Source organism: Stenella coeruleoalba (genome assembly GCF_951394435.1).
Source record: "Stenella coeruleoalba genome assembly, chromosome: 17".
Taxonomy (NCBI): Eukaryota; Metazoa; Chordata; class Mammalia; order Artiodactyla; family Delphinidae; genus Stenella; species Stenella coeruleoalba.
The window spans coordinates 65,436,372-65,449,637 of NC_137163.1; the positions used below are offsets into that span (position 1 = coordinate 65,436,372).

Genomic DNA, 13,266 nt, shown 5'->3' on the forward strand with positions numbered 1-13,266 from the left:
GGCAAGAGACCATTGTTTTAGGGTGCGCAAGGAAAGGGGATTCGGAGCACCACCTAAACGAGCTCCAGAGATGGGCACGAGCCGTGGCTATCAGCACAGACCCAAGACATGGGCATGAGACACTAAGGCTGCTGCTACAGCCACCAAGAAGCCTGTGTGCGAGCACAGGTCACTATCCACATCTCCCCTCCTGGGAGCCTGTGCAGTCCGCCACTGACAGGGTCCCAGGATCCAGGGACAACTTCCCCAGGAGAACTCACTGCATACCTCAGGCTGGTGCAATGTCCCGCCGGCCTCTGTCGCCGCAGGCTTGCCCCACATCCATACCTCTCCCTCCCCCCCCCGTCTGAGTGAGCCAGAGCCCCCTAATCAGCTGCTCCTTTAACCCCCTCCTGTCTGAGCAAAGAACAGAGGCCCTCAGGGGACCTACATGCAGAGGCAGGGACAAATCCAAAGCTGAACCCCAGGAGCTGTGCAAACAAAGAAGAGAAAGGGAAATCTCTCCCAGCAGCCTCAGGAGCAGCAGATTAAATCTCCACAATCTACCTGATGTACCTGCATCTGCGGAATACCTGAATAGACAACAAATCATCCCAAAATTGAGGAGGCGGACTTTGGGAGCAACTGTAGACTTGGGGTTTGCTTTCTGCATCTAATTTGTTTCTGGTTTTACGTTTATCTTAGTTTAGTATTTAGAGTTTATTATAATTGGTAGATTTGTTTATTGATTTGGTTGCTCTCTTCCTTCTTTTTTTATATACACACACACATATATATATATTTGTTCCTTTTTCTCTTTTTTTGTGTATGTTTATGCTTCTTTGTGTGAGTTTGTCTGTATAGCTTTGCTTTTACCATTTGTCCTAGTGTTCGGTCTGTCCGTTTTTGTTTTTCTTTTTTGTATAGTTTTTAGCACTTGTTACCATTGGTAGAATTGTTTTTTGGTTTGGTTGCTCTCTTCTTTCTTTCTTTCTTTGTTTTTTTATTACTTTCTAAATTTTCTACTTTTTGTTTTAATGACTTCTGTATTTTATTTTATTTTCCTTCTTTCTTTTTTTCCTCCCTTTTCTTCTGAGCCATGTGGCTGACAGGGTCTTTGTGCTCCAGCTGGTTGTCAGGCCTGTGCCTCTGAGGTGGGAGAGCCGAGTTCAGGACATTGGTCCACGTAATATCAAATGGTGAAAGCTCTCCCAGAGATCTCCATCTCAATGCTAAGACCCAGCTCCACTCAATGACCAGCAAGCAGCAGTGCTGGACATCCTACACCAAACAACTAGCAAGACAGGAACATAACCCCACCAATTAGCAGAGAGGCTGCCTAAAATCATAATAAGGTCACAGACACCCCAAAACACACCACGAAGGCAGTCCTGCCCACCAGAAAGACAAGATCCAGCCTCATCCACCAGAACACAGACACAAATCCACTCCAACAGGAGGCTACACAACGCACTGAACCAACTTTAGCCAAGGAGACAGACACCAAAAACAATGGGAACTATGAACCTGCAGGCTGCGAAAAGGAGACCCCAAACACAGTGAGGTAAGCAAAATGAGAAGACAGAGAAATACGCAGCAGATGAAGGAGCAAGGTAAAAACCCATCAGACCAAACAAATGAAGAGGAAATAGGCAGTCTACCTGAAGAAGAATTCAGAGTAATGATAGTAAAGATGATACAAAATCTTGGAAATAGAATAGACAAAATGCAAGAAACATTTAACAAGGACCTAGAAGAACTAAAGATGGAACAAACAATGATGAACAAAACAATAAATGAAATTTAAAATTCTCTAGAAGGAATCAATAGCAGAATAACAGAGGCAGAAGAACAGATAAGTGACCTGGAAGATAAAATAGTGGAAATAACTACTGCAGAGCAGAATAAAGAAAAAATAATGAAAATAATTTCATTATTACCCTCAGGGGTAATAATGAGGAGTCTCAGAGACTCCTGGGACAACATTAAATGCACTAACATTGGAATTATAGGGATCCCAGGAGAAGAAGAGAAAAACAAAGGGACTGAGAAAATATTTGAAGAGATTATAGTTGAAAACTTCCCTAATATGGGAAAGGAAATATTTAATCAAGTCCAGGAAGTGCAGAGAGTCCCATACAGGATAAATCCAAGGAGAAACATGCCAAGAAACATATTAATCAAACTATCAAAAATTAAATATGAAGAAAAAATACTAAAATCAGTAAAGAAAAAAAAAAACAAATAACATACAAGGGAATTCCCATAAGGTTAACAGCTGATCTTTCAGCAGAAACACTGCGAGCCAGAAGGGAGTGGCAGGACATAATTAAAGTGATGAAAGGGAAAAACCTACAACCAAGATTACTCTACCCAGTGAGGATCTCATTCAGAATTGACAGAGAAATTAAAAGCTTTACAGACAAGCAAAAGCTAAGAGAATTCAGCACCACCAAACCAGCATTTTTCCAAATGCTAAAGGAATTTCTCTAGGCAAGAAACACAAGAGGAGGAGAAGACCTACAATAAAAAACCCAAAACAATTAAGAAAATGGTAATAGGAACATACATATCAATAACTCCCTTAAATGTAAATGGATTAAATGCTCCAACCAAAAGACACAGACCGGCTGAATGGAAACAAAAACAAGACCTGTATATATGCTGTCAACAGGAGATCCACTTCAGACCAAGGGACACATACAGACTGAAAGTGAGGGGAGGGAAAAAGATATTGCATGCAAATGGAAATCAAAAGAAAGCTGGAGTAGCAATTCTCATATCAGACCAAATAGACTTTAAAATTAAGACTATTTCAAGAGACAAAGAAGGACACTACATAATGATCAAGAAATCAATCCAAGAAGATATAACAATTGTAACTATTTATGCACCCAACATAGGAGCACCTCAATACATAAGGCAAGCACTAACAGCCATAAAAGGGGAAATCAACAGTAACACAATCACATTAGGGGACTTTAACACCCCACGTGCATCAATGGACAGATCATCCAAAATGAAAATAAATAAGGAAGCACAAGTTTAAAAGATGCATTAAACAAAATGGACTTAATTGATATTTACAGGACATTCCATCCCAAAACAACAGAATACACTTTCTTCTCAAGTGATCATGGAACATTCCCCAGGATAGATCATAGCTTGGGTCACAAATCAAGCCTTGGTAAATTTAAGAAAATTGAAATCGTATCAAGTATCTTTTCTGACCACAACACTATGAGACTAGATATCAATTACAGGGAAAAATCTGCAAAAACTACAAACACATAGAAGCTAAATAATACACTACTAAATAACCAAGAGATCACTGAAGAAATCAAAAAGGAAACAAAAAAATACCTAGAAACAAATGATAATGAAAACATGACAACCCAAAACCTATGGGATGCAGCAAAAAGCAGTTCTAAGAAGGAAGTTTACAGCAATACAATCCTACCTCAGGAAACAAGAAACACCTCAAATAAACAATCTAACCGTACACCTAAAGCAATTAGAGAAAGAAGAACAAAAACACCCCAAAGTTAGCAGAAGGAAAAAAATAAAGATCAGATCAGAAATAAAAGAAAAAGAAATGAAGGAAACAATAGCCAAGATCAATAAAACTAAAACCTGATTCTTTGAGAAGATGAAAAAATTGATAAACCATTAGCCAGACTTATCAAGAAAAAAAGGGAGAAGACTCAAATCAATAGTATTAGAAATGAAAAAGAAGTAACAACTACCATTGCAGAAATACAAAGGATCATGAGAGATTACTACAAGCAACTATATGCCAATAAAATGGACAACCTGGAAGAAATGGACAAATTCTTAGAAAAGCACAATCTTCCAAGACTGAACCAGGAAGAAATAGAAAATATAAACAGACCAATCACAAGCACTGAAATTGATACTGTGATTAAAAATCTTCCAACACACAAAAGCCCAAGACCAGATGGCTTCACAGGAGAATTCTATCAAACATTTAGAGAAGAGCTAACACCAATCCTTCTCAAACTCTTCCAACATATAGCAGAGGGAGGAACACTCCCAAACTCATTCTATGAGGCCACAATCATACTGATACCAAAACAGACAAAGATGTCACAAGGAAAGAAAACTACAGGCCAATATCACTGGTGAACACAGATGCAAAAATTCTCAACAAACTACTAGCAAACAGAATCCAACAGCAAATTAAAAGGATCATACAACATGATCAAGTGGGGTTTATCCCAGGAATGCAAGGATTCCTCAAAACACGGATTTTAATCAATGTGATATACCATATTAACAAACTGAAGGAGAAAAACCATATGATAATCTCAATAGATGCAGAAAAAGCTTTCAACAAAATTCAACACACATTTATAAAAAAACCCTCCAGAAAGTAGGCATAGAGGGAACTTACCTCAACATAATAAAGGCCATATATGACAAACCCACAGCCAACATGGTTCACAGTGGTGAAGAACTCTAGCCATTTCCTCTAAGATCAGGAACAAGATAAGGTTGTCCACTCTCACCCTATTATTCAACATAGTTTTGGAAGATTTAGCCACAGCAATAAGAGAAGATAAAGAAATAAAAGGAATACAAATTGGAAAATAAGAGGTAAAACTGTCACTGTTTGCAGATGACATGATACTATACATAGAGAATCCTAAAGATGCTACCAGAAAACTACAACAGCGAATCAATGAAGTTGGTAAAGTAGGAGGATACAAAATTAATGCACAGAATTCTCTTGCAGTCCTATATACTAACAATGAAAAATCTGAAAGAGAAATTAAGGAAACACTCCCACTCACCATTGCAACAAAAAGAATAAAATACCTAGGAATAAACCTACCTAAGGAGACAAAAGACCTGTATGCAGAAAACTATAAGACACTGATGAAAGAAATTAAAGATGATACAAACAGACGGATAGATATACCATGATCCTGCATTGGAAGAATCAATATTGTGAAAATAACTATACTACCCAAAGCAATCTACAGATTCAATGCAATCCCTACCAAATTACCAATGTTATTTTTCACAGAACTAGAACGGAAAATTTCACAAAATTTTCTATGGAAAATTTCTATGGAAACATAAAAGACCCCGAATAGCCAAAGTAATCTTGAGAAAGAAAAACAGAGCTGGGGGAATCAGGCTCCCTGACTTCAGACTATACTACAAAGCTACAGTAATCAAGACAGTATAGTACTGGCACAAAAACAGAAATATAGATCAATGGAACAGGATAGAAAGCCCAGAGATAAACCCACACACATATGGTCACCTTATCTTTGATAAAGGAGGCAAGAATATACAATGGAGAAAAGACAGCCTCTTCAACAAGTGGTGCTGGAAAAACTGGACATGTAAAAGCTACACGTAAAAGAATGAACTTAGAACACTCCCTAACACCATACACAAAAACAAATTCAAAATGGATTAAAAACCTAAATATAAGGCCAGACACTATAAAACTCTTAGAGGAAAACATAGGCAGAACACTCCATGACATAAATCACAGCAAGATCCTTTTTGACCCACTTCCTAGAGAAATGGAAATAAAAACAAAAATAAACAAATGGGACCTAATGAAACTTAAAAGCTTTTGCACAGCAAAGGAAACCATAAACAAGATGAAAAGACAACCCTCAGAATGGGAGAAAATATTTGCAAACGAAGCAACTGACAAAGGATTAATCTCCAAAATATACAAGCAGCTCATGCAGCTCAATATCAAAAAAGCACTGAATCCAAAAATGGGCAGAGGACCTAAGTAGATATTTCTCGAAAGAAGATATACAGATTGCCAGCAAACACATGAAAGGATGCTCAACATCACTAATCATTAGAGAAATGCAAATCCAAACTACTATGAGGTATCACCTCACACTGGTCAGAATGGTCATCATCAAAAAAATCTATAAACAATAAATTCTGGAGAGGGTGTGGAGAAAAGGGAAGCCTCTTGCACTGTTGGTGGGAAATGTAAATTGATACAGCCACTATGGAGAACAGTATGGAGGTTCCTCAAAAAACTAAAAATAGAACAACCATATGACCCAGCAATCCCACTACTGGGCATATACCTTGAGAAAACCATAATTCAAAAAGAGTTATGTACTACAATGTTCATTGCAGCACTATCTACAATAGCCAGGACATGGAAGCAACCTAAGTGTCTGTTGACAGATGAATGGATAAATAAGATGTGGCAAATATATACAATGGAATATTACTCAGCCATAAAACAAAACAAAACTGAGCTATTTGTAGTGAGGTGGATGGACCTAGAGACTGTCATACAGAGTGAAGTAAGTCAGAAAGAGAAAAACAAATACCATATGCTAACTCATATATATGGAATCTTAAAAAAAAAAAATGGTTCTAGTAAACCTAGGGGCAGGACAGGAATAAAGACACAGACATAGAGAATGGACTTGAGGACATGGGAATGGGGAAGGGTAAGCTGGGACGAAGTGACAGAGTGGCATGGACCTATATACACTACCAAATATAAAATAGATAGCTAGTGGGAACCAGCCACATAGCACAGGGAGATCAGCTCGGTGCTTTGTGACCACCTAGAGGGGTAGGATAGGGAGGGCGGGAGGGAGATGCAAGAGGGAGGAGATATGGGGATATATGTATATGTATGGCTGATTCACTTGTTATAAAGCAGAAACTAACACATCATTGTAAAACAATTATACTCCAATAAAGATATTAAAAATTTTTAAATAAATAAATGCTTTGCCACCTAATTTGTTATGAAATTATTAATTTAAATTGTTATACTCCACTGTGCCTTAAAAGTATGATATTCAAATTCTACTTTTCTCTTCTTTTCTTGTTGTGACATAATGGGAATGCCCTGGTAATTAAAAAGTAAAAATAATGTCATGCGACAGGGATATGTGATACACAAAATGATATCAAGCTATAACTGTATCACTGCAATTTATAGTGCACTGAGCAGCAGTGGAAGGCAATGGGATCACCACATATGGTTTCTGTCACAACTACTCCATTCTGCTATCATAGAGTCACAGATAATACAAAAATGAATGAATGTAGCCACGCTCCAATGAAACTTTACTTGTGGACACTGACATGTGAATTTCATATAATACTCAGACATCAAGAAATATTATTCTTTTGATTTTTTCAACCATTTACAAGTGTAAAAAACATATTTACCCCCGCAAACGAGTAAAAGTAAGACTGTGGAAATCTGAATAAGGTTTGTGGATTGTATTGATAGCTTGGTTATGATATTGAACTATACAGTTTTGCAAACTTCTACCATTGGGAGAAACTAGAGAAAGTTTACATCGATGCCTTCCTATTGTTTGTTATAACTTCACATGAACCTATAGTTATCTCAATAAAAATTTCTATTAAAAAATTCTTAGGGGTTTCCTTGGTGGCGCAGCAGTTGAGTATCTGCCTGCCAATGCAGGGGACACGGGTTTGAGCCCTGATCCGGGAAGATCCCACATGCCGCGGAGCAGCTAAGCCTGTGCACCACAACTGCGAATCCTGTGCTCTAGAGCCTGCGAGCCACAACTACTGAAGCCTGCATGCCTAGAGCCCGTGCTCCACAACAGGAGAGGCCACTGCAATGAGAAGCCCACGCACCGAAGCAAAGAGTTGCCCCTGCTCGCCGCAACCAGAGAAAGCCCGCATGCAGCAACAAAGGCCCAATGCAGCCAAAAACAAATAAACAAAATAAACAACTTTAAAAAAAAAATTCTTAGCCCACAGATCATGTAAAACAATCAGCAGGGCAGATTTGGACTACAGGTCATAGTTTGCTGACCTCTGGATTAGGCTAAGATTTCTCAGATATGAAACAAAAAGAATAATCCATAAAAGAATAAATTGATTAATTGGACTTCAACAAAATTAAAAACTTCTACTCTTCAAATGACCCTGTTAAGAGAATAACAAAACAAGACATAGACTGGGAAAAAAAATCTTTACAAAGCACATATCTGATAAGGGACTCGTATCCAGAAGACATAAAGGGCTCTCAAAATTCAACATAAAAAAAAAAAAACCTAGGGCTTCCCTGGTGGCGCAGTGGTTGAGAGTCCGCCTGCCAATGCAGGGGACATGGGTTTTTGCCTGGGTCCAGGAAGATCCCACATGCCGCGGAGCGGCTGGGCCCGTGAGCCATGGCCACTGAGCCTGCGCATCCGGAGCCTGTGCTCCACAACGGGAGAGGCCACAACAGTGAGAGGCCCGCATACTGCAAAAAAAGTAAAAATAAAAATAAATTTAAAGAAAAAGATCTATATTTTAAATGGACAGAAGATTTGAACAAACACATCAACAAAGAAGACATATAGATGGCAAATAAGCATATAAAAAGTGGCTTAGGGCTTCCCTGGTGGTGCGGTGGTTGAGAGTCTGCCTGCCGATGCAGGGTACATGGGTTCGTGCCCCAGTCCAGGAAGATCCCACATGCTGCGGAGTGGTTAGGCCTGTGAGCCATGGCCGCTGAGCCTGCGCATCCGGAGCCTGGGCTCTGCAACGGGAGAGGCCACAACACTGAGAGGCCCGCATACCGCAAAAAAAAAAAAAAAAAAAAAAAAGTGGCTTATCATCATTCATCACTAGTAAAACCCAAATCTAAATCACACTGAGCGATCACTGTACATCAATTAGAATGTCTAATATTAACAAAATGAACATACTAAGTGTTGGTAAAGATATGGAACAACTGAAAATCTTATGCACTGCTGTTAGAAATATAAAATGATACAATCATTTTGGAAAACAGTTTGTCAGTTTCTTAAAATTTTAAACATATAACCAGCCATTTCACCCATAGGTATTTACTGAAGAGAAACGAAATATATGTTTATACAAAGACTTGTACACAAATGTTCAAAACAGCTTTATTTGAAAAGCCAAAAACTGGACACAACTCAAATGTCCATCAGTGCACAAATGGATAAGCATAGTGTGGTATATCTATGCAATAAAATACTACTCTGTATTAAAAATAATAAATTACTGATACATGAACAAGACTCAAATGATTATGAGTGAAAGAAGACAGTTTTTTGAAATATAGTTGACTTGCTACACTATATTAGTTTCAGGTTTACAACATAGTGATTCAATATGCTTACAGATTACACACCATACAGTCATTATAAAATGTTGACTGTATTCCTTGTGCTGTACATTACATTTCCTGTGACTTATTTATTTTATAACTGGTAGTTTGTACCTCTTAATCCCTTTCCATTTCCCCCTCCCCTTACTCCTCCCTATGTGGTAACCATTAGTTTGTTCTTTATATATGAATCTGTTTCTGATTTGTTATATTTATTCATTTCTTTTATTTTTAGATTCCACATATAAGTGAAAACATACTGTATTTGTCTTTCTCTGTCTGACATATTTCACTAAGCTTAATACCCTCCAGGTCCATCCATGTTGTCACAAATGGCCAAGATTTCATTCTTTTTTAGAATATTATATATAATATTATATAGTATTATATTATAATGTCTTTTAAAGTATATATTATAATATTATGATACAATCTTTTAAGTAATATTCCATTGTACATATGTATACTACATCTTCTTTATCCATTCGTCAATAGGCACTTACGTTGCTTTCATATCTTGGCTATTGTAAATAATGCTGCTATGAACATTGGGGTGCATATATCATTTCAAATTACTGTCTTCATTTTCTTCAGATGAAAACCCAGGAGTGGGATTTCTGGACTGAATGGTAGTTCTATTTTTAATTTTTTGAGGAACCTCTACACTGTTTTCCATAGTGGCTGCACCAATTTACATTCTTACCAATGGTGTACTAAGGTTCCCTTTTCTCCACATCCTCGCCAACAGTTTTTATTTGTTGTCTTGACAATAGCCATTCTGAAAGGTGTGAGGTGATATCTCATTGTGGTTTTGATTTGCATTTGCCTGATGATTAGTGATGTTGAGTATCTTTACATATGCCTGTTGGCCATCTGTATGTCTTCTTTGGGAAAATGCCTATCCACGTCCTATGCTCATTTTTTAATTGGGTTGTTTATTTTTTGATTTTGAGTTGTATGAGTTCTTCGTACATTTTGGAATTAAACCCTTCTCAGTCATATCATTTGCAAATAGTTTCTCCCATTCAGTAGATTCCTTTTTCATTTTGTTTATAGTTTCCTTCACTGTGCAAAAACTTTTTAGTTTGAATAGGTCCAATTTGCTTATTTTCAATTTTGTTGCCTTGCCTGAGAATACAGATCCAAAAAAACATTGCTAAGAACAATGTCAAAGACCATACTACCTATGTTTTCTTCTAGGACGTTTTTCTTTTTGAGATTCCCTTTTATTAATTGTTTTAATATTTTATACAATTTTTAAAGGTTACACTCCATTTACAATTATTACAAAATATTGGCTATATCCCCATGTTGTACAATACATCCCTGTAGCCTATCTTACACCCAATAGTTTGTATCTCCCACTCCCCAACCCCTATGTTACCCCTTCCCCCTCCCCACTGGTTTGTTTTCTATATCTGTGGCTCAAACTCTTTTGAAATGTCAATGTCATGGTGGGGCAGGGGTGGGGGAAAGCAGAAGTTCTCTTCTGATTTAAATAGGCTAGAGAGACATAATAAAAAAATGTAATGCATATACCTTGATTGGATCCTGCATCACTTACATGACATTTTTTAAAAGGAACAGAAAAATATCAATAGTTGCCAAGGGTTCTGGAGGAACGAAGAAAGGGATGAATGGGTGAAATGCAGGGTACCTTTAGGATAACAAAACTATTATACATGAAACTGTAATAATAATACATTTTATTATGCATTTGTTAAAACCCACAGAACCATACAATGCAAAAAATAAACCTTAATGTAAACTATAAACTATTGTTCATAATAATATTGGCTCATTAATTGTAACAAATGTTCCACACTAATGTAAGATGTTAATAATAAGGGAAACTGTGGGGACAGAGGTAGTGAGTATATAGAACTCTATGTATGAGTTCAATTATTCTGTAAATTTAAAACTGTACAAAAACAATAAAGTTTATTAATTATTTATGAATAAATAAACAATAAAGAAACAAAGAACAGATAGAACAAATAGAAAACAAACTATATTGTTAGAATTAAGCACAAATATATTGATAAATACATTAAATGTAAATGGTCTAAGCACTCCAATTAAAAGGCAGGGATTGTCAGACTGAATAAATACCAAGACCCAACTATATGCTATCTACAATAAATTCACATAAAATTAAAAACACTGATAGATTCAAATTTAAAACATGTAAAAAGATATAACATAATAAAGGTAAGAGTGAAACACAATAAAACAGAAGACAAACAAAAGAGAAAAATCAATGAAATATAAGCCAGTTATTTGAAAAGTCTGATAAAATTGAAAAGAATCTCTAGTTTAAAAAAAAAAGAAAACTCAGTTACTAATGCTAGGATTAAAAAAGGAAAATCACTAAGATCCAACAGATACTTAAAAGAAGAGACTATTGTAAAATAATTTTAGCAAAATATTTTTGATCAATTAGATGAAATAGACAAATTCCTTAAAGACACAAATTACAAAAACTGATTCTAGAATAAACAGATAATCTGAATAGCCCTCATATCAATTACAGAAACTGAATTAGAATAAACTCTTCTCATAAATAAAATTCCAGGCCCAGATGACTTCACTGGTGAAATATTTTAAATACTAGAGAAAGAAATATTAGTTCTTTAAAAAGAATTCTTAGAAAATAGAAGAGGAAGGACATTTTATCAGCTGATTTTATGACACAAGTCTTTCCCCAATAACAGTAAGAGGCATAAACATCAGTCTCAATGGTGAAAAACTGAAACCATTTCCTCGAAGATCAGGAACAAGACAAGGTTGCCCAATCTCACCACTATTATTCAACATAGTTTTGGAAGTTTTAGCCACAGCAATCAGAGAAGAAAAAGAAATAAAAGGAATCCAAATTGGAAAATAAGAGGTAAAACTGTCACTGCAGATGACATGATACTATACATAGAGAATCCTAAAGATGCTACCAGAAAACTACAACAGCGAATCAATGAATTTGACAAAGTAGCAGGATACAAAATTAATGCACAGAAATCTCTTTCATTCCTATACACTAATGATGAAAAATCTGAAAGAGAAATTAAGGAAACACTCCCACTCACCATTGCAACAAAAAGAATAAAATACCTAGGAATAAACCTACCTAAGGAGACAAAAGACCTGTATGCAGAAAACTATAAGACACTGATGAAAGAAATTAAAGATGATACAAACAGATGGAGAGATATACCATGTTCTTGGATTGGAAGAATCAACATTGTGAAAATGACTATTCTACCCAAAGCAATCTACAGATTCAGTGCAATCCCTATCAAACTACCAATGTCATTTTTCACAGAACTAGAACGGAAAATTTCACAATTTCTATGGAAACACAAAAGACCCCGAATAGCCAAAGCAATCTTGAGAAAGAAAAACAGAGCTGGGGAATCAGGCTCCCTGACTTCAGACTATACTACAAAGCTACAGTAATCAAGACAGTATGGTACTGGCACAAAAACAGAAATATAGATCAATGGAATAGGATAGAAAGCCCAGAGATAAACCCACACACATATGGTCACCTTATCTTTGATAAAGGAGGCAAGAATATACAATGGAGAAAAGACAGCCTCTTCAACAAGTGGTGCTGGGAACACTAGACACATAAAAGCTACACGTAAAAGAATGAACTTAGAACACTCCCTAACACCATACACAAAAACAAACTCAAAATGGATTAAAAACCTAAATGTAAGGCCAGACACTATAAAATTCTTAGAAGAAAACATAGGCAGAACACTCCATGACATAAATCACAGCAAGATCCTTTTTGACCCACTTCCTAGAGAAATGGAAATAAAAACAAAAATAAACAAATGGGACCTAATGAAACTTAAAAGCTTTTGCACAGCAAAGGAAACCATAAACAAGATGAAAAGACAACCCTCAGAATGGGAGAAAATATTTGCAAACGAAGCAACTGACAAAGGATTAACCTCGAAAACATACAAGCAGCTCATGCAGCTCAATATCAAAAAAAAAACCCAATCCAAAAATGGGCAGAAGAGCTAAACAGACATTTTTCCAAAGAAGATATACAGATTGCCAACAAACACATGAAAGGATGCTCAACGTCACTAATCATTAGAGAAATGCAAATCAAAACTACTATGAGGTATCACCTCACA

General features: G+C 36.5%; 1 protein-coding gene across 10 annotated transcripts in view; it reads right to left on the reverse strand.

The window, feature by feature from the left end:
* XKR9 (XK related 9) overlaps positions 1–13,266 on the reverse strand; it is a 207,568-nt gene that overhangs the window by 140,159 nt on the left and 54,143 nt on the right. The gene's annotated exons all lie outside the window — the stretch shown is intronic.